The following is a 22049-nucleotide window of genomic DNA, read 5'->3' as shown; positions in this document are numbered from 1 at the left end:
GGCACGTATGTGCGACCACCAGACGCTGACGACCTAAGCCACATAATTCAGCAGCCAGACGAATCGGCCAGACAATTCTGGATACGGTTCTTAACTAAGAAAAATCAAATCGTTGACTGTCCGGATGCAGAGGCCCTCGCGGCCTTCAAACATAACATTCGTGACGAGTGGCTTGCCCGGCACCTGGGGCAGGAAAAGCCGAAATCCATGGCAGCCCTCACATCACTCATGACCCGCTTCTGCGCGGGAGAAGATAGCTGGCTAGCCTGCAGCAACAACCTCAGCAAACATTCTGGCAGTCCGGATATCAAGGACCACAATGGCAGGTCGCGTCGCAACAAGAACAAACGCCGCATTAACAGCGATAATAACGAGGATACGACAGTCAATGCCGGATTTAGAGGCTCTAAATCCGGTCAGCGGAAAAAGCCATTCAAAAGAACTACTCCGGGTCCGTCCAATTTGGACCGAATACTCGATCGCTCGTGCCAGATACACGGCACCCCCGACAAGCCAGATAACCACACCAACAGGGACTGTTGGGTATTCAAGCAGGCATGCAAGTTAATTTCCAAAAACAATGACAAGGGGCTGCATAGTGATGACGAGGAAGAGACCTGACCGCCGAACAAAAAAGAGGACAGAAGGGTTTCCCCCCACAAGTGCGGACGGTGAACATAATATACGCAACCCACATACCCAAGAGGGAGCGGAAGCATGCACTTAGGGATGTATACGCGATGGAGCCAGTCGCCCCGAAGTTCAACCCATGGTCCTCTTGCCCGATCACTTTTGACCGAAGGGACCACCCCACCAGCATCCGCCATAGCGGATTCGCCGCATTGGTTTTAGACCCAATCGTTGATGGATTTCACCTCACCAGAGTCCTGATGGACGGCGGCAGCAGCCTGAACCTGCTTTATCAGGATACAGTGCACAAAATGGGCATAGACCCCTCAAGGATTAAACCCACAAAGCCACCTTTAAAGGCGTCATAACAGGTGTAGACGCCAATTGTACAGGCTCAGTTACACTGGAAGTGGTCTTCGGATCCCCGGATAACTTCCGAAGCGAGGAGTTAATCTTCGACATAGTTCCGTTCCACAACGGCTATCATGCTCTGCTCGGATGTACCGCGTTTGCAAAGTTCAATGCGGTGCGGCACTACGCATACCTCAAGCTCAAGATGCCAGGCCCTCGAGGAGTCATCACGGTCAACGGAAACACTGAACGCTCTCTCCGAACGGAGGAACATACAGCGACTCTCGCGGCAGAAGTACAGTGCAGCCTCCTAAGGCAATTCTCGAGTCTGACCGTTAAGCGACCGGACACGGCTAAACGCGCTCGGAGTAACCTACAACAAGACCACCTGGCATGTTCCGAGCACGCGTAGCAGTGCGGCCCCAACCTCAGCCCCTGCAAAATTTCAAGACAGGTCCTTCGCGTACATCATTACACTCTGGAGATACCATGTGCATGGGGGGAGGGGCACGACCACGATAGGCCTAGAATGCGGCTTAACCACACCAGGGGCTCTCAAGTGTGTTGTTCTTTTTTTCTTTTTTTTTCTTATTTTTACCCACAGGACTCTGTTCATCAGAGGCCCTGTCCGGCAGCAGACCTGCCGAACTCACGATGCAACAGCCAGGGAAGGAGAAAGGCTACAATGAATATCCAGGTGGCCTCCATTACGAGCATTAAATCTATTTTATACACCATTCCGCAGCCTACCCCTGGAGGGGGACATGTTTAATAGTCCCATCCCTTGCTTACCGCACCATTTGTATCGTTCTGCATTCATAGCAGTATCTCTTGAATAAACAATGCAGCACCTTTTTGCTTGAAATTCCATTTCTTTCTTATACATATGTTCATTTATGACATGTTGCATCCGTACACTTTGGTACGGCTAAATACACCAGGGGCTTATGTTTCCTGCATCATGGTGTGATAAGTCCGAACACTTTCACCAGTGCGGCACCCCGAACTTATAGCATTATATGCATTGGCTCCGAATCATGTCTTGGGTCAATAGTTGGGTTTGCCCAGCTCCCATGATTTGGTACCTTATGTTCCATTGTATCGGCTAAGGTAGCACTGGGAGAACCACTGCGATTGCGCCCCAGTTGAGCTGGGCGAGCGCCTCAGTGGAGAAAGCTAAAACTGACCGTCATGATGAGGCGAGAGCCGGTCGCTGTTCGAGAGGTTTTTTGCGAGTCCCTAAAGACTTATGCCGCTTAGAGCGAGGAGACAGCTTTGTTCGGCCCAGGCGTGGATAGCGCCCCAAATTCGGCCTTCCGAACACTAGGGGCTTCGCCGAAATTTAAAATTATAGAATTCTATGGCTAAGTGAGAGTGTTCAAGCATTATAAGTCCGGTTGCCTTGTTCGTTGTGTTGAGCGCCTCCCTAGATGGACCCAAAAATGGGAACAAGAGTGCTCAAATTTATCCCGAACACTCCAGCACTCGTGGCATGGGGGCTGAAGCCGACGACTTGCCATCTCTCAGATTTGATAAACAGCCGCACAGAAGGTAATATTTTAAATTAACAAGCGTTGCTTAGCGCATATGAACAAAGTTTTCAGCGCACAGGATAACAAAATGCGAGTCTACTCAAATATTACATCTTTGGAGCACTCACCCGCAATAATGCGGGCACCCTTCAGGACACTCTTATAATACATCTCGGGCGTGCGATACTCCTTGCCCAGCGGTGGCGCGTCCGTCACAAGCTTCTGAGCATCCATCTTGACCCAGTGCACCTTAGCGTGGGCAAGGGCCCGACGGGCACCTTCAATGCAGGCGAAGTGCTTGATGACTTCAACCCATGGACACGCATCCACCAGCCGCCGCACCAGGCTGAAGTAGCTCCTAGGCATGGCCTCCTTAGGCCACAGCCGAACTATGAGGCCCTTCATGGCCTGTTCGGCCACCTTGTGGAGCTCGACCAGCTGCTTCAGCTGGTCGCTAAGGGGCACCGGATGTCCGGCCTCAGCATACTGAGACCAGAAGACCTTCTACATCGAGATCCCCTCCTCGGCCCTGTAGAAAGCGGCAGCATCGGACACGCTGCGGGGTAGATCTGCGAACGCTCCTGGAGAGCTCCGAATTCGGGTAAGTGATAGGTAATTCACACTCACATGCTTACCCTGCATGAAAAATGCCTTACCCGCCGCTATTTTCTTCAACGCCTCGATTTCCTGGAGGGCCTTGTAGGCTTCGGCCTTAGCGGCTTTGGCACTCTCAAGAGCCGATGCAAGCTCGGACTCTCGAGTCTTTGAGTCGCGCTCCAAACTCTCATGTTTTTCCACGAGAGCCTGGAGCTCTTGCTGTACCTCCGCCAGCCGCGCCTCCTGCTTCTCTCGCTCGGTGCACTCCGCGGCCGCATTACGTTCGGCCACGGACACCGCCTCCTTCAGGGTCACCACCTTGTTCGTGGCCCCTGCAATACCCACGTTATCCTTGCCATTTTTCTTGCAACCAAATCCTTTTCTGTAAGGTACAATTTTAATAAGGTGTTACTCACCTTCCTTTTCCTCGAGCTGCTTCTTGGCACAGCCGAGCTTGTTCTCGGACCGCTCGAGGCTTTGCTTCAAAGTATTGACCTCCGCAGTCAGTGCGGCAGAGGTCAGCAGCACAACCTGCAATCCCATATTGACATAATTTTTATGACTCTTGTGTATATCTTTTTAGATCCTCAGTCCGGTTTTTTCTTTCCGACAACCGAACCGAGCATCAGGGGTTACTGTCTATGCGTTACTATTTTACACATATCACAATTCTTACCTCAAAGCCTGTTAGAGGGCTGCTGCAGGCTTCGGTCAGCCCGCTCTTGGCGAGCTGAACCTTCTGAATCACCGCACCCATGACGGTGCGGTGTTCCTCTTCAATGGAAGCGCCGTTGAGCGCCTCCAGCAAGCTATCCGGCGCCTCCGGTTGGACGGAGGCCACCGGCGTCACGGTCTTGCCCTTCTTACGAAGGGGCCGCCCGCCGGACTCCGGAGCCACTACTAGTTCCGGTGCGGAGTCCGGTGCAAAGTCCGGGAGGTTGCCCTGCGGCACCTCCGGGGCCTCCTCCTCCTGGCGGGTCCCTTCCCGGGATCCCACCTCGGCATCGTCCGCGTCATGAGGGGAGGAGGCGGTCGGAAGGGAATCCATATCCGACGCACCCAAGGACCCACTCGACGAAGCGGGAAGATCCTCCTTGGGCGGACTGTAGGGTTGTATGCGGCATTATAAAGACTCCATGTGGCGAAAATAAAAATCATGAAGTTATTCGGGAGTCCGGATACTTACGATCTCGCCAGGGGCTTGGCCCTTGGAGGCCAATCTTCGTCGTCGTCGCTGGCGTGGGCAGAGCAGTCCGGGGGGAGAGTCCTTCCCTTCTTGGACCCTTTGGCCTCCCTCGTTGGGGAGGCCTTCCTTTTCTTCCCTCCCCCTGCTGGGGGAGAGGCCTCTTTCTTCTCCTCCTCGCCTTCGTGGGAGGAGTCCGCCTCGGTGTCATCATCCGATGACACCTGAAAACGGGAACTCTTTCGAGTGCCCGTGGCCTTCTTCTTGGCCTTCTTCTCCGGCACCACATGGGGTGCTGGAGCCAGCAACCCTGTTAAGCGGGCATCCGCTGGGTCTTCTAGCAAAGGGGCCGGACAGATAGTCTGCTCGGCCTTCTTCATCCAGTCCTGTCAAAGGAGAGGGAGTTTAGATCCCGCATAGAGTCAAACTATGGAAAACAAGCGTCCCGTAAAGGGCAAAATCGCTTACCTCGCTAGCCGGACACTGCGAGCTGAATCCGCGATCTTCGGTGGCGGATGCGGGAGCCTCGGCGCCCTTAAACAGCACCCTCCAGGCCTCTTCGTACGTAGTGTCGAAGAGCCCTCTCAAAGTCTGGTGCTGCGCCGGATCAAACTCCCACATATTGAAGTCCTGTTGTTGGCACGGGAGAATCCGGTGGATGAGCATGACCTGGACTACGTTGGCAGGCTTGAGCTTCCTTTTCACTAGCTTTTGGATGCAGGCTTGAAGTCCAGTCAGCTCCTCCGAATCGCCCCATATACGGCCACTCTCCTTCCAGGAGCTGAGCCGTATGGGGACACCAGATCTGAATTCGGGGGCCGCTGCCCCTTCAGGGTCACGTGGCTCGGTGATGTAAAACCACCCCGATTGCCACCCCTTAATGGTTTCCACGAAGGTGCCCTCAAGCCAAGTAACATTGGGCATCTTGCCCACCATGGCGCCTCCGCACTCTGCTTGGCTGCCCTTCACAACCTTCGGCTTGACATTGAAGGTCTTGAGCCACAAGCCGAAGTGGGGCTTAATGCAGAGGAAGGCCTCACACACGACGATAAACGCTGAGATATTGAGGATGAAATTCGGGGCCAGATCATGGAAATCCATGCCGTAGTAGAACATGAGCCCTCGGACAAAGGGATGGAGTGGGAAGCCTAGTCCGCGGAGGAAATGGGAAAGAAATACTACCCTCTCATGGGGCCTGGGGGTGGGGATGAGCTCCCCCTCGTCGGGGAGCCGGTGCGCAATGTCGCTGGACAGGTATCCGACACTGCGCAGCTTCTGGATGTGCCCCTCCGTAACGGAGGAGGCCATCCACTTGCCTCCCGCTCCGGACATAGTTGGAGAAGGTTGAGGTGAGATGTGTGGACTTGGGCGCTGGAGCTCGAGTTCACGGAGATGGATAAGCCGAGGAAGAAGGCGCAGGTAAAAGGGTTGGATCTTTATCCCCTTATATGGGCGGACGAAAACATGCGTCCCCACCGGCCTGATAAAACTCGCTTATCTCCCAAGCGCCGCAATCAATGGCGCGGTTGGGTTACCCACGTCCGTATTGATGAGAATCCCGGGATAAGGGGAACACGATCTCTGCTTCAACAAGACGTGGCAAGGAAACCGCTTCACTAGACGCGCGGAGGTGGTATAATAAAAAAGATTCGAGTAAAGGCTTGGTTATGGTGTGACATCACGCCACAAAATACGTCGGCAGATTGAACTTGTGTAAATATTATTCTCTCTACGGTGGTATGTGGAATTTATTTTGCAGAGCCGGACACTATCCTGGTGTTCACAATCTTCTATAAATTATTCGGAGGAAGAACCCGCCTTGCAACGCCGAAGACAATATGCGCTCCAGACTCGTCGTCATTGAAGCCTGGTTCAGGGGCTACTGAGGGAGTCCTGGACTAGGGGGTGTCCGGACAGCCGAACTATCATCATCGGCCAGACTCCAAGACTATGAAGATACAAGATTGAAGACTTCGTCCCGTGTCCGGATGGGACTTTCCTTGGCGTGGAAGGCAAGCTTGGCAATACGGATATGTAGATCTCCTACCATTGTAACCGACTCTGTGTAACCCTAGCCCTCTCCGGTGTCTACATAAACCGGATGGCTTTAGTCCATAGGACGACCAACAATCATACCATAGGCTAGCTTCTAGGCTTTAGCCTCCTTGATCTCGTGGTAGATCTACTCTTGTAATACCCACATCATCAATATCAATCAAGCAGGACGTAGGGTTTTACCTCCATCAAGAGGGCCCGAACTTGGGTAAAACATTGTGTCCCTTGTCTCCTGTTACCATCCGCCTAGACACACAGTTCGGGACCCCCTACCTGAGATCCGCCGGTTTTGACACCGACAATGACCCACATGAAATAGAAGCCCTGATTAGAACGGAAAAGTCTAGGAACAGAAATAGATTGGATTCCAGGAAGGACCTGAGTCATATCACCTGTTTCAGGTGCAAAGATTCAGGGCACTACTTCAATGGTTGCCCAAAAAGGAAGCCGAGGACCCAAGGAGGCTAGGTGATCACAAGGAAACCTCGAGACTTGTCAGAAATAGTATGTTTCCACTGTAATGAAGCATGGCACTTTGCCAGAGTTTGTCCCAATGAGGATAATCGTGTTAAATAGTTGAGTCTGTGAGAAATATAGTAGTAGTAGTAGTGGGAACATTTCTTTTTATATTGAGGTGTTGAGTTGAGCCGTGTAATGGAAATGCAGGAGATTGTAATAGTTTGAGAATCAATAAGGTTGGCATCATTGGTACTGATTTGGATTTTATGAAGAAAGTGTTGGCATCCTGAATATGGGGGTATCCAGCCTTGCCTGCCCGCGGCCCACCACATGGCTCCATCAATGGCCTGGTACGGCCCAGCTTCAGCATCAACACCACAAGACCCTCGCAAGGGTCCAAGCCTCGCGAGGCGGACGACGCCAAGACCCCCGAAGGAAGCAGCCCCCTCAGGAGGGCTCCTGAGGGGTGGAGAGTTCTATGCAAGATACCTCACGAGGCTCAGCTGACATCAGCCATGACGACCAAGGCCAGGCGGGCGCCAGGTGGGCGCAGAGCACAGGCTTCCTCTTCGGTGCAAGGGAGACAAGCCACATGCACGGAGTCCCAAGGAATCAGCCGAAGGTTGCCATTTCGATGCAACGAGACCAAGACCGCTAGGGCGGCATGACGGAGGTCATCAACAAGCCCGCCGCAGCATCACGAGTAGAGGCTTTTCGTAGGCGAAGACTACTTTTGTCAGGATAGACTGTACTACTTGTCCTCTTTCAAATCCCGCCATTGTGGAATCCCTTCCCGCTCATATTTGGGAAAGAGGACCAAGGCCACTATAAATAGGACTAGTCACCACCCTAGAAGGGGGACCGAAATCAGCACAAGTAGAACTCCACACCAGCTCAAGAACACCTCTCCTCCAGAGGCTTGTTCATCTACTGTACTTGTTCATCCATAGCCCTTCGAGGCAATCCACCACACCACACTGGATTAGGGTATTACACCATGATGGTGGCCCGAACCAGTATAAACCTATGTGTCTTTGTGTCTCTTTGAGCTTGACGCATTAGGCTTAGGAGGATCGTGAGTAGGCAGGCAGGGCAGGTTGAGATCTCCGCACGCACCCCAGAGTTCGAACCTCTCACGGGTTGCCGGATCCCGAAATCCGACATTTGGCGTGCCACGTAGGGGTGCATGGGAATCTTCTTCCTCGACCTCTAGATCGTGCCACTGACTCCTATGGCGGCCGCTCCTCCGTCGGCTCGGTCAGCGCGCGTTCCTAAAGAAGCGTCGGTGTTGCGCTGCTTCACCCACTCCCTTCAGCAGGTAGAATGGCCGCACACGTTCCGGCCAGAGATGTCGCCGCGCTACAACGGCGTGGCAGCTCCGGCCCCTTTCTTCAAGCATACGAGGAGGCAGTTTGGGCGGCCGGCGGAGACGACAAGGCAAAGGCCAACTGGTTCCCCATGGCCCTTGTAGGTGCACCACGCGCCTGGCTGCTCAACATGTCGGCATCTTCTGTGGCCTCCTGGGAGAAGTTGTGGCCTCTTCCTCGCCCACTACGTAGCACCGGTGCCCCCAGTCGTTGCAGCTCTCCTAGGTGGCTTGCAGGCACCACCATCCGACCGCCATGTCAAGCAGTTCTGCCGGCGCTCAGGTGCCACCCGGGAGAGCTCGCGGGCTCCCCCGGGCTAGGCGGTGCCCCAGGTTGACCTCACCTTCAGCCATGAGGATCACCCCGATGCCACGACGGGAGCAAGCCCGCTCTTGATGCTCTGCACCCCCACCATCTGCCACATGGTGATCACCAGGACCCTCATCGACAGCGGGGTCGGCCTCAACATGCTCTCCCTAGAGGCGTTCAGCCTGCTCCACGTGCCGCCCAGCCGGCTCCGCCCCTCCAAGCCTTCTCTGGGGTCGGCGGTTGCTCCACGAGGCCCTTGGGGCAGATCCATCTCCATGTTACCTTCGGGACATGCGACAACTACCGCACCGAGTTTGTCGACTTCGACATCACCAAGATTGACCTACCGTATAATGCTATTCTAGGATACCCGGGCTTGGCTTAGTTTATGGCTGCGACCCACCCCGCATACAACCTCATGAATATGCCTGGAAGTAACAGTGTCCTCACGGTGGTGGGGGACACCAAAGGCGCGCTGCAGGCCCTCAATCTCGCATTCAGGACGGCCACATCTGTGGTGCCCAGTGAGGAGAAGGGTCAGGAGGGCCCAGAAGCAGCGCCAGCCAAGAAGAAGCAGTTGTTCTCTCAAGAACGAGCCAAGACAAACCAAGTGCCAGTCTGCAAGGATAGGACGGCCAGTGCCACCTTCACCGTAGCTGCTGGCCTCCCTCAGGACCAATAGGAAGCGTTGATCAACTTCCTGCGAGCCAACAAGGATGTATTCGCTTGGGAACCCAAACACCTGGGTGGGGTCCCAAGGGGGATAATCGAACATCACCTGAGGGTGTGCCCCAATGTGCGGCCGGTAAAGCAGAAGGCTCGCTGCTAGTCCACCGAGAAGCAGGCCTTCATCGTCCAGGAAACCCGTAAGCTACAGGCCGCAGGGGTCATCAGAGAGGTGCGGTTGTTGGATTTCGGGTTCCGGCAGACCCTCTAGATTCGAACACTGGGGTGCGCGCGGAGATTTCGCCCTCTGCCTACCTGCACCTCACCGCCTGCTATGATCTAAGCAATCAAAGGAACAACACAAGAGACACAGGGTTTCTACTGGTTCAGGCCACCATTGTGGTGTAATACCCTACTCCAGTGTGTGGTGGATTGCCTCTTGGGCTGATGATGAACAATACAGGGAAGAACAGCATCGCGAGGGTCTGTTCTTGGCTGGTGCGATGAACTACTAGGGGGAGTTCACTCGCTCTCTCTACTGGTTTCCTGGTGATGTCCAGATGCCTCTACCTTGTGGTGGCTAGTCCTATTTATAGGCAAAGGCCCTGAGACTCTTCCCAAATATTGAGCGGGAAGGGCGCCAACAATTGGCCATTTTGAAGGGGAACATCTAGTACACTTATCCTGACTAAAGTTGGTCCTCGCCTGCCAAAGGCTCTAGTGGTCACGCCGGCTTGGGCTCCACGATGACCTCCATCCTGCCGTTCTGCTGGTCTTGGTCTTGTTGCACTGAAATGGATGCCTTTGCTTGATACTCTTGCCTGCGCTTGCTCCCTATACACCAAAGAGGAAAGAAGGACACTACGCGGGCTGGCGCCCGCCTAGCGCCCTTGATCGTCATGGCTTGCGTCATGGGCACCTCGTGAGGTACCCCGCCTTGATCTCTCTGTCTCCTCGCGAGCCAGCCTGACGAGGCCGCTCCTGAGGAAGCCTCCCGTCGTCCGCCCTGCAAGGCTTGGCCCCTCGCGAGTGTCTTGAGCTCGTGATGATGAAGATGGGCCATGCTGGGCCGCCCCTTGAGCCACGCCACAGGCCGCAGGTAGGCAAGTCTGGGGACCCCCGTTCCCAGAACGCCGACAGTAGCCCCCAGGCCCAAGGCGCGCCCGAACTTGGCTGAGCAAAGAGGCGAAGGGGCAAGTGCGAAGCGCCGCGGGCCCTAACAGCCTGCGGCCTTGGGCGCCACATGGCGGTTGGTTGGACGTGGGTGGCTCCGCTCCCCCATGACGCCTCGGCAAATGCGCGAACTGACAAGTCCCTGCATGCAAAAACAGGTCATGATTACCTGCGATCGTGGAAGCCGACGGTTGGCCTCCTCCGGCTATTAGTATGGAACGGCGCGAGCCATTCCAGTTCATCTTGCTACTCCTCCTCTTCTTCATCTTCGCGATCGCTCCGCCTTGCTGCAATGGCTCCGATACGCCGGTTCTCCGCAGAAGAGAAAGGAAAGGCCCCTGAGAGGGTCTTGACCCGCTTCCGCCGAAGAAGCGGTTGGTCCTCTGCCGCCGAGATGAGGGCGCGCGGCAGGAGGTCTCGAGGCCTTGGTGCGAGCGGCCGCCGCCAGGGTTTCCACTGCCCTTGTACGCCCACCTTGAGGGCCCTGCAGGAACTGACGTCGAGCGCCATGGACGACGCCGCCGTCGGCACCGGCGGGTTACGGCGGTGCGCGTTGTCCCTCCTGGAGTTCACGCCGAGGGCTCCTCCCGAGAGTTTGTGCTCCACGCCGCCATGCCTCCTCGATCTTGGATTTGCCTTCCTCCCTCCTTCACCTTCAAGATTCCGCCGAGGGGGCCTTTTAGGCTCTGGCTGCAGCACGCCGATTGCCAGACTCCCGCGGCCAATGCGGATGTCGAGGTCGTCGCTCCAGGTAAGGTCTTCATGACCCATGGCTGGGGCGAGATCGCCCAGGTTTGCAGGACGAGGGGCGCCCTCATGATCCACCTGGAGTTCGATGGCGCTTCCATGATGCTCTTCAAGGTCTTCGACGAAGATGGGCGTCGGCTGGAGTGTTGTCCCAGAGGCTGCGGCAGAAGCTCCGGAGCGGCAGGGACCATGCCCGCCGTCGCACATTCTTCCAGCAGCTCCTCAAGCGGCGGGGGTGCCGGAGGATCCAGTGACTCCGCCGAGCTCTTCGCGACTCCAGAGACTAGCGACGACAGCTACGAGCCCCCGAGCCTGCGCCACTCTCGGAGCAGGACGGGCTCATTAGGCCGCCGCCGTCTCTGATCTGGATGAGGTTGGCGTCGGTGCTTGACGGCCCACTGTTGATGATGGCGTCTGCCGTGATGGTTCCTGTAGTTAGGATCCCTTAGGATACGCGTCTTTTGTCCCTGCGAGGAGCCAAGAACACACCCCGTGGGGGCTTGTAAGGTGTCTGTAGCTCCTTTTGTCAATATGATCCTTATCATGAAGCAGTGCGAGATGCTTATTCCGCCTTAGCTTAGTTTCTTCCTTTCGAACCTCATGAGGGCTTGGTGCTCTGCGCCGACAGGTCCCGGTCCCAAGGCGGCTTCAGCCGTCGCTGGTATGCCAGGTCGCGATGCCGTGGTCAAGGCCAGGAGGTGAGCGGCCCGGGGTCCAGTAAGAGCCCCTGAGTCGCGATGCTCAGGACGTCCCCTTTAGCGCTCAAGCAGCCATCGTTCAGTGAGAAAGGAACGCGATGTTGCTAACACGGAATTGCATTGGACGCGGTGATGGTGTTGTGATAGCTAGTGTTTCCGGAGGGTGACTTATCTCGAGAGTCAGGAAACGCTTCCTGGTGCGGCGCTAGGTCTGCGCATTGGCCGGCGAGGGGTTGCCTAGCGAGGTCCCCGCGCACCTCTTCCCTCTCGCCTCTGCTCCCCTTTCTGCTCTACGTCCTCGGGTCCCAGCCCTCGAGCGGGTCTCAGCTGTCGCTGGTTTGCCAGGTCGCGATGCTGTGGGCAAAGCCAGAGGGTGAGGGCTGGAGAGCCAGTAGGATCCCTGAGTCATGATGCTCAGGTACCCCCCCTTTAACGTGCAAGCGGTTTGCGCGGATGATAGTGAAGAGGACGCCGTGAGGGCCTCGCCTGGCGCTACTCCTTGAAGGGATCCTGTAGGCCCACCACAAGAAGAACAAAAGTCCGCTATGACAAGCGGCGGTTAGCCGTTAGTTGCTTTGGAGTGGTGAGGAGGCACTAAAGGCCTAACGAGGTGCGTCCGGGCACCCGTGAGCCAGCGCGGGACTCACGGGGCCCTGCCTCAAGGCGGATTGCGCCTGGCACTGGGCCTAAACTTGTGATGTGTTCCCGCAAATTTGGCTAGATGCCGAGGCTCTACGTCCTCGGGTCCCAACCCTCGAGCGAGTCTCAGCCGTCGCTGGTTAGTCAGGGCGCGATGCCGTGGACAAATCCAGAGGGTGAGGGCTATAGAGCCAGTAGGAGCCCTGAGTCATGATGCTCAGGTACCCCCCCTTTAACGCGCAAGCTTGGTTAGATGTCGACGCTCTACGTCCTCGGGTCCCGGCCCTCGAGCGAGTCTCAGCCGTTGCTGGTTTGCCAGGGCGCGATGCCGTGGACAAAGCCAGAGGGTGAGGGCTGGAGAGCCAGTAGGAGCCCTGAGTCGTGATGCTCAGGTACCCCCCCTTTAACGCGCAAGCGGCCGACATGAAGGAAGAAGAGGTGCCACGAACAGGCATCAAATAACAAGCATGATGGGTCGAATGCATGGCCCGAAAATAAACACAAGAGGGGTACACGCCGCTGGGTCTGACCCGAGTGACTTGGGGATGATGCAGCCCGAGGGGCGCCCCCAAAATGGTAAGCTAAAAACATGAACAAAAGGGATACACGCTGCAGGGACGGACCCACACGGCCTGGGAATGATGCAGCCTGGAGGGCGCTCCCAGCTAGAAACGAAACTTTAAAGATGTCACCTGATAGTGTTGACGATGAAGGGGTATTGAAGTAGCAGACGTAGCGGGGTGCGGGAGCCGATCTTCACGAGCCCCCAGGCCCGGGAGGCTCCGGAGGCGCTGGTGGCTCCTCGCGAACCATCTCCATCTCCGCCAGGACTGCAGAACGCCTGGCCTCCTGAGCCTCCAGGATGCTCCTCATGAGGCGCTGGTGCACCGCTGCCGCGTTGGGCAAGCCGTAGGGCATGCGAACATAGCTGTGGGGTGCGCCTTCGCAGCGCCCCACGCGTGAGGGCCAGAAGCGCTCCTGAGTGGCGACTCGGTTGAGCCCTGGGATGTCGATGCAGACGCGCAGCCCGCCATCCTCACCTGGATGGGGAGCTGCGGCGGGTAAGCGGCGGCTGCCACTCATGACTCTTGACTCCTGCAACTCCTACATGATCTAACTGACGAACTCCTAAGGGTTTGGCCCTCCTTGTTTTGCTCCTTCCTGAGGGAAACGTGTTTTGAAACACGCCTCCAAGTGGTGCCCAAGCGCCTCCCTCGTGACCTTAGCAAGGTCGGTGGCCCTCCAGGAGGGAGCCCCCGAGCCCTGCTTAACGAGGGCGCCGGGCGCGCCTCCCTATGCGACAGAAGGAGGTGCCCCCTGAGCAGGCGCAGACCCTGAGGGGCCTGCCTCCTGATGGGTCGGGCCTGGCGATGTGTTCTTCTTATTGGGGGCGGTCTCAGGGAGCCTCCTGCTCCCGCGATCTGGTCTTCAAGTGATGCGGCCTGAAAAGCTCGTTCGAGGGAGCACACTGCGTCTCTTTCTTCACAGGGCACTGTGATGACCCCGCCACTTCCTGGCATCTTGAGGATGTTGTAGCCGTGATGAGTCATGGCCATGAACTTGGCGAGAGCTGGGTACCCGAGGATGGCGTTGTATGACAGGCGAATGTGGGCGACGTCGAAGTCGATGAGCTTGGTGCGGTAGTTGTTGCGCGCCCCAAAGGTGACAGGGAGGCGTACCTGCCCAATTGGAACTGTGGAGCCGCCGGTGACTCTGGAGAAAGGCTTGGTTGGCTGAAGCTGATCGTAAGGCACTAGGAGATTGTTGAATGTCTCTACGGACAGGACGTTGAGCCCTGCCCCGCCATCGATGAGGGTCCTGGTGACTTGCACATTGTTGATGACTGGGGAGCAAAGCATTGGGAGGACTCCGGCTATGGCCACGCACTTGAGCTGATCCGCTGAGCTGAACGTGATGGAGGACGCCGACCACCTGATGGGGCGCATGGCTTCAAGCTTGGGGAGGACTGCATTCACTTCGCGGGCGAACTGCTAGAAGATGTGTTGAGAGGCTGGGGCTTGAGCTCCGCCCAGGATGCAGGCGAACGCACGCGGCTCCTGGAAGCCCCCAGCCCCCTCGTCCTGATGATGGTCCTCGTTTCTCCTTGGATGCGGAGGTAGTGAAGGGAGGCCTGCGTTTCCTTGCGGACGATCCTCGCGAGGTTGATCCCTCCAGTCTCCCTAGCGAGGCTGATCCTGCCAGCGATCCTCGCGAGGTCGGTCGCGCCACCCTTGGCGAGGGCCGCGGTCTTCCCAGCGTCCTGCGTTCCTTCCTCCTCCTCGTCCATAGCCACGATCGTTGCGGTCGGGGCGTCGGCCGACCCTTCCTTCTCGCATGGCTCGGAGCTCTTGGCATTCGTTCGTGTTGTGGGTGTGGAGGTCGTGGTACACACAGTACCGACTGCCCTTGAAAGACTCAGGCTGATCTCTGCCCCGCTTGGTGTCTAGTTCTGCCCGAGCACGGCAGCCCCCTTGCACTTCACGTCCTTGGCCTTGGATTTCTTCTCTTCTGGGTCTACGGCTGGTAGCTCGAGGAGGGAAAGGCGCCCTTCCTCAGCCCTGGCGCACTTGGTTGCCAAGTTGAACAGCTCCAAGGAAGTGCACAGATCTTCATGCATCGCCAACTCCTCCTTCATCTTGACGTCACGCACGCCGTCGGAGAAGGCTGAGATGATGGCCTCCTCGGTCACCTTGGGAATCTTGAGACGTGCGTTGTTGAAGCGCTGGATGTACTTCTACAGGGTCTCCCCTGGTTGATGCTTGATGCGGCGCATGTCGCTCACGGCAGGTGGCCGGTCGCGAGTACCTTGGAAGTTGGCGATGAAACGGGTGCGCATCTCGTCCCAGGAGGAGATCGTGCCTGGAGCCAGGTTCAGGAGCCAGGTGCGGGCCCCGTCCTTGAGTGCCATGGGAAACCAGTTCGCCATGACCTTCTCATCCCCGTTGGCGGCTTCGATGCCCAGCTCGTAGAGATGGAGGAACTCCGCAGGGTCGGCCGTGCCGTCATAGCGAGGAGGCAGGTCTGGCTTGAACTTGCAGGGCCACGCGATGCTTTGTAGCTCGGTGGTGAAGGCGCGGCAGCCTGCTGTGGCCACGGGAGGCCTCTGGTGACAAGGAGCTTGGTCCTGCGGGCCCCGATGCGCTGCAGCTGGGAGCAGCGTGGGGTCTTGGCGCGCTGGAACAGGAGCGTGGTCGTGACGGACCGGAGCAGGGAGCACTCGGGCAGCTTCTTGGGGGCGAGGAACCTCTTGGCAGCTCCGCTCTTGCTGCGCTGGCACCGGACGGAGTGGGTTCTGCCCAGGGACCACGCGCCTTGGGGCCAGGGCGCCTTCTTGAGGGGGAGGCGGCTGAGGCGCCCCCAGAGCTTCATTGCCCGCGCAGGTCGGGGCGCGGTGGAGCAAGAAGGACGGCGTGGGGGAGCCCCCTGCGACGCGGACGAGCTCGGTGACGCGGTCGAGCCACTCTTCATAGACGTCGTCGACTGGGCGGTAGCGCAGGAGCTCGTTTGCCGCGATGAGTGCAGCTTGAGCCTCCATGGCCGCGCGGGGTGCGCGGGATGAAGAGCCAGCCGGGGCGAGCGAGGGATTAGTAGTACGGCCGTCCCGCCTCATGGATGGATGCTGGGACGATGCTTGCTGCTCGCTCCCCGCCGGGCCAGTGGTGGCGTTGGGCAGGCGACGGGGAACGGCGGGGGTGGCCGCCGACGGGGGCCATCTGGGCGACGCCGGAAGCAAGAGCGGCTCGGCGCTCGGTGCGGGCCCGATGAGCGTCTGACATGGACGCGATGGTCGGTGAAGAACAGGGCGACGGAAGACGAATTCTGGCGCACCCCCTACCTGGCGCGCCAAATGTCGGATTTCGAGTTCCGGCAGACCCTCTAGATTCGGACACTGGGGTGCACGTGGAGATTTTGCCCTCTGCCTACCTGCACCTCACCGCCTCGCTATGATCTAAGCAATCAAAAGAACAACATAAGAGACATAGGGTTTATACTGGTTCAGGCCACCATTGTGGTGTAATACCCTACTCCAGTGTGTGGTGGATTGCCTCTTGGGCTGATGATGAACAATACAAGGAAGAACAGCCTCACGAGGGTCTGTTCTTGGCTGGTGCAATGAACTACTAGGGGGAGTTCAGTCGCTCTCTCTACTGGTTTCCTGGTGATGGCCAGATGCCTCTACCTTGTGGTGGCTAGTCCTATTTATAGGCAAAGGCCTTGGGCCTCTTCCCAAATATTGAGCGGGAAGGGGGCCAACAATTGGCCATTTTGAAGGGGAACATCTAGTACACTTATCCTGACTAAAGTTGGTCCTCGCCTGCCAAAGGCTCTGGTGGTGACGCCGGCTTGGGCTCCACGATGACTTCCGTCCTGTCGTTCTGCTGGTCTTGGTCTTGTTGCACTAAAATGGATGCCTTTGCTTGATATTGTTGCCTGCGCTTGCTCCCTATACACCAAAGAGGAAAGAAGGACACTGCGCGGGCTGGCGCTCGCCTGGCGCACTTGATTGTCATGGCTTGCGTCATGGGCACCTCGTGAGGTACCCCACCTTGATATCTCCGCCTCCTCGCGAGCCAGCCTGACAAGGCCGCTCCTAAGGAAGCCTCCTGTCGTCCGCCCTGCGAGGCTTGGCCCCTCGCGAGGGTCTTGAGCTCGTGCTGATGAAGATGGGCCATGCTGGTCCACCCCTTGAGCCATGCCGCTGGCCGCAGGCAGGCAAGTCTGGGGACCCCCATTACCAGAACGCCAACATCGGTACCTAGAGTGGCTGGAGAATCCCGTCATCATCCCCAAGAAAGGAGGGAAGGAGCGCATGTGTGTCAACTTCACCAACATCAACAAAGCCTCCTGGCAAGATCCTTTCCCGCTCCCTCGCATCGACCAAATCGTCGACTCCACCGCCGAGTGCGACCTGTTGTGCTTCCTAGATGCCTTCTCTGGCTACCACTAGATCAAGATGGCCGTGGAGGATGTGGAGAAGACGGTGTTTCTCACGCTGTGCGGGGTGTACTGTTACACCTGCATGCCCTTTGGGCTGCGTAACGCTGGGGCAACCTTCCAGCGGTAGATGCACATCGCCCTGGGTTCGCAGCTCGGGAGAAATGCATCGGCCTATGTTGATGATATTGTGGTAATGTCTTGGGAGGCCAGAACCCTAATAGAAGATATGGAGGAGATGTTCGCTAGCCTGCGCACAGTGGATCTTTGGCTTAACCCCGAGAAGTGTGTGTTCGAGGTCCCTTCTGACAAGCTGTTGGGTTTCTTGGTGTCGCACAAAGGGATCAAGGCCAACCCGGAAAAGGTCAAGGCGATAGAGGACATGACCCCTCCGCAGACCTTGAAGGAGATGCATAAGCTGGCTGGCTGCATAACCTCACTTGGGCAATTCATTTCCAAGATGGGGGAGCGTGCCCTCCCGTTTTTCAAGCTGATGAAGAGGAAGGAGCCGTTCGAGTGGACCCCAAAGGTAGAAGCAGCTTTCCAGGACCTCAAGAAATACTTGACCAGCCCTCCAGTGATGGTGGCACCATGCCCTCTCGAGCCTTTGGTGCTCTATCTAGCAGCGGCCCCGCACTCAGCCAGTGCTGCCCTAGTGGCGCTAAGGGAAGAACGACCCATCAAGAAGGCTCAGCAGGACGGACAGCCATCTAGTAAGGTGCAGCACCCCCAGGGTAAAGCACCCGAAGCCTCGACTAGTGTAGTGGTCGACGTCCCTCCTAAGGCCACGGTTGATCCCGTGGTTGTCAAGACTCCTGAGGACGGGCCTCGTGAGGCCATGGAGGGCATGTGCCCTCAAGAAGAACAGGATCCCGCTGATGCCGCACTCCTTGTCGAGCACCATGTATACTTTGTCAGCACAGTACTGAGGGAGGCTCGGGCGCGCTACCCCAAGCCTCAGAAGCTCTTGCTCGCGCTCCTAGTTACCTCCAGAAAACTGTGCCACTACTTTCAAGGCCGCCCCCATCAAGGTTGTTTCAACATACCAACTAGAGAGGGTGCTCCGGAGCCCGAATGCAGCTGGGCGAGTCACCGAATGGAACATTGAGCTCCAGGCATTCAACCTTGAGTTCAGCACCACCAGGGTCATCAAGGGCGCGGCCCTCGCAGACTTCGTGGCCGAATGGACTAATGCTCCTGATCATGGAGTGAGCGAGGACTGCTCCCTCCTTCCAGGAGACGAGGAGCCGGACGGATGGACCATGTACTTCGACGAGACATTTGCACGGCAAGGCATAGGAGCGGGGGCCATCCTCATCTCACCCACCAAGGACAAGCTCTGTTACACAGTACAACTCTGCTTCTAGCAGGGCGAAAAGGTCTCCAACAGTATCGTAGAATTCGAAGGCCTGCTTGCTGGACTTAGGGCTGGGGCTGCGCTGGGAGTAAAGTAACTCACCATCAAGGGCGACTCTCAGCTTCTCGTCAACTTCTCCAACAAGGAATACACGCCCAAGGACGAGCACATGGAGGCGTACCTAGAGGAGGTACGCAAGATGGAGAAGCGGTTCATGGGCATGGATCTGCAGCACGTACCACGCGGGACAAATAAGGAGGCAGACGACATCACCAAAAGAGCCTCTCGCAGACTCCCTTAGGAGCCAGGGGTGTTCGAGGAGCGGCTCTTCAAGCCATCTACGACCCCCCTTGTCGCGACTCCAGCACCACCTCCAGAGGACTTACCACGGGCACCGGAGACAGGCGCCCTAGCCTGCAGTCACCCCTCAGGAGCCCGCCTGCTGCTCGCGCTGGAGCCTCAGGAGGGTTGCTGGACTGAAGAGTTCAAGGTGCACTTGCTTCAAGGGACCCTACCAGAGAAGGAGGAGGATGCCGAGTGCATGGCCTGTCAAGCCACCGCATACTGCATCAAGGATGATGAGTTATATCGCAGAAGGCCCAATGACATTTTGTTGCGATGTATCTCTAGGGAACAGGGGCTCGAGCTGCTATCGGACATACATGGTGGGGACTGTGGGCATCACTCCTCGTCGTGCACCTTGGTGGGCAAGGCATTCCACAACGGTTTCTACTGGCCCACCGCGCTCAACGATGCTACAGAGCTGGTGCGCTCTTGTGAAGCATGCCAGTTTCACGCCAAGCAGATCCACCAGCCCGCGTAGGGCCTCCAGACGATCCCGCTCACGTGATCGTTCGCGGTCTGGGGCATCTTGTTCCCTCGGTGCCAGGGGGCTACCGGTACCTCTACATCGCCATCGACAAGTCCACCAAGTGGGCGGAGGTAGAGGCTGTGCGCACCATCCCAGCTGGTTCGGCCATTAAGTTCATCAAGGGAATCGTGATCTGGTTTGGGGTCCCAAATCGCATCATCACCGACAACGGCTCGCAGTTCACCAGCAAACTTTTCAAAACATATTGTGCTAACCTTGGAACAAAGATCTGCTACAACTCAGTAGCGCATCCACGGAGCAATGGATAGGCTGAGAGGGCCAATGCGGAAGTTTTGAGAGGCCTCAAGACCCGGACCTTCAAGAAGAAGCTCGAGGCCTACGGCAGGGGCTGGCTCGACGAGCTGCAGCCTATGCTGGGGTCCATCCGCACCACTGCGACCAAACCAACAGGAGAAACGCCTTTCTTCCTTGTCTACAGAGCAGAAGTGGTTCTCCCTCACGAGGTCAAGCATCGCTCCATGTGGGTCCTGGCATTTGATGTGACGTAGCAGGACGCCACGCGGAGGATGGATCTCGTGCTGGGGAAGGAACGCCACCGTCAAGCCTTGCTCCGAGCAGCGAGGTACCAGCAGGCGCTGCGGTCGTACCACTACTGTAGTGTCCGCTCTAGGACATTAGAGGTGGGCGACCTCGTCCTAAGGTGGGTACTCTCCAGGGAGGGGCTGCATAAGCTCTCTCCCATGTGGGAGGGCTCATTTAGGATTGCCCATGTCTCTAGGCCTGGCGCCGCGCGCCTGGATACATAGGACGGGGTCCCCATCCAGAACGCCTGTAACATCCAGCACCTCCGAAGTTCTACCCCTGAAGAAAGGCTCCATCCTATGAAGGTCTCCGCTCCTGACACTTTCACGTAATAATGAGTGGGACTGTACACGCCCCGGAGTCTCCTGAGAGCCGCCCTAGGGCCTCACAGGGGCTCCCTCCCACGTCCTAGTGGCAGCACTTAGCTCCACGCTGGTGAGAAGACTAGATTAGGTGTCGGACGCAGCCGTTCATTTGCTTCCTGGAGTTGCTTGCAGTTTTCTAGTAAACCTTTCAATGGATTTTGTATTTTTGAACGCTGATTCCTTGGAGTCATCTCCTTCTCTTAAGTTGTTTTTGGTCTAAGGACGTGAGAGAGGCGGCAGTTACACCCCACTTCTCCTCACGCTCCTCGCGCGTGGGGCTAGGTAGGTGTGTGCGCCCGGGGTTTGCCCTTGTGCGCACGCACCACGCCGAACCCTGGTGTTTCGGTTTCATCCTCGCGAGAATCCCTCGATCAGACCTGCGGGCACGAGTACCCCTCATGTCCGTGCCCCCCGGGCAGCATGACGCGGTGCGTCAGGTCCGTGCTAAATCTACAATAGGGGGCTCACCTAAAGAGGATGGGAGCCGCTCGACAGTTTTTTTCCTTTTCTTCAGGAGCAGCTCCACAGCAGTCCTTGTGTAGTCCTCGAGGCCTCACGACCCTATGGCAGGGGGCTCCATCGAGTACCTGAGGCCATGATAACCCACAAGTATACAGGGTATTTGTAGCCTCTTTTGATAAGTAAGAGTGTCGAACCCAACGAGGAGCTAAAGATAGAACAAATACTCTCTCAAGTCCTATCGGCCACTGATACGACTCTACGCACGCTTGACGTTCGCTTTACCTAGAACGAGTATGAAACTAGAAGTACTTTGTAGGTGTTGTTTGATAGGTTTGCAAGATAATAAAGGACACATAAATATAAACTAGGGTCTGTTTAGATAAAGATGCAATAAAGTAAGTATTAGTAGAGAGATTTTTGTTACGAGAAAGTTATTTGTCCAAGGCAATCAATAACTAGACCGGTAATCACTATTGCAATTCTATTTGAGGGAGAGGCATAAGCTAACATACTTTCTCTTCTTGGATCATATGCACTTATGATTGGAACTCTAGCAAGCATCCGGAACTACTAAAGATTCATTAAGGTAAAACCCAACCATAGCATTAAAGTATCAAGTCCCCTTTATCCCATACGCAAACAACCTACTTACTCGGGTCTGTGCTTCTGTTCACTCACGCCACCCACCATAAGCAAATCATAAACATATTGCAAACCCTACAGCGGGGATCCCTCACGCTTGCGCGACACGTAGAGCACCATAGGACAACACCAATAATAAAACATGCAACTCAAACCAATCACGATCATCGATTAACCCATAGGACAGAACAGATCTACTCAAATATCATAAGATAGCCATACATCATTGGGAAATAATATATAGCGTTGAGCACCATGTTTAAGTAGAGATTACAGCGGGTAAGAGAGAGATTACACTGCTGCATAGAGGGGGGAAGAGTTGGTGATGAAGGCGGTGAAGTTGTTGCTGAAGATCGCGGTGATGATGATGGCCCCCGGCGGCGTTCCGGCGCCACCGAAAGCAAGGGGGAGAGGGCCCCCTTCTTCTTCTTCTCCCTTGACCTCCTCCCTAGATGGGAGAAGGGTTTT

Source organism: Triticum dicoccoides, chromosome 7B, assembly GCF_002162155.2.
Source record: "Triticum dicoccoides isolate Atlit2015 ecotype Zavitan chromosome 7B, WEW_v2.0, whole genome shotgun sequence".
NCBI classification, from domain to species: Eukaryota; Viridiplantae; Streptophyta; class Magnoliopsida; order Poales; family Poaceae; genus Triticum; species Triticum dicoccoides.
This window is presented reverse-complemented; position numbering follows the sequence as displayed.